Source organism: Sphaerodactylus townsendi, linkage group LG08 (genome assembly GCF_021028975.2).
Source record: "Sphaerodactylus townsendi isolate TG3544 linkage group LG08, MPM_Stown_v2.3, whole genome shotgun sequence".
NCBI lineage: Eukaryota > Metazoa > Chordata > Lepidosauria > Squamata > Sphaerodactylidae > Sphaerodactylus > Sphaerodactylus townsendi.
The window spans coordinates 70,068,374-70,068,745 of record NC_059432.1 but is presented as its reverse complement, the minus strand read 5'-3'; positions in this window follow the sequence as shown (position 1 = coordinate 70,068,745).

Below are 372 nucleotides of genomic sequence, written 5' to 3'. Positions count from 1 at the left end.
GCACTCGGTCTCAAAAAGGTTCACCATCACTGATCTAGCCAAACCACCGTCTTGTTCTGCTTTTATCTTTCCAGACCGATCTAAAACCTGAAGAAGAATCAGCTTGCAATTACTCAAAGGAATCTGGAATACTAACTAGAAGCGTTCATGGGAAAGTGAATTCAGATCAGATTTGCCTCACGTGCAGGAGGCTTCAAGCTGCAAGTGACCAGTGAGGACTGCGCAGTTCATACAGTTGGGTTCCCACGACACAGGCTGAAAAGGTATCCCACAGAAAAGGACCTCCCCCTTCCCGGAACATTTCTTGGTTGGAAAAAAAAATTGCAAGCTTCCACTTGGACACCCCAAGAAAATTCTAGAGCTTACAGAAAG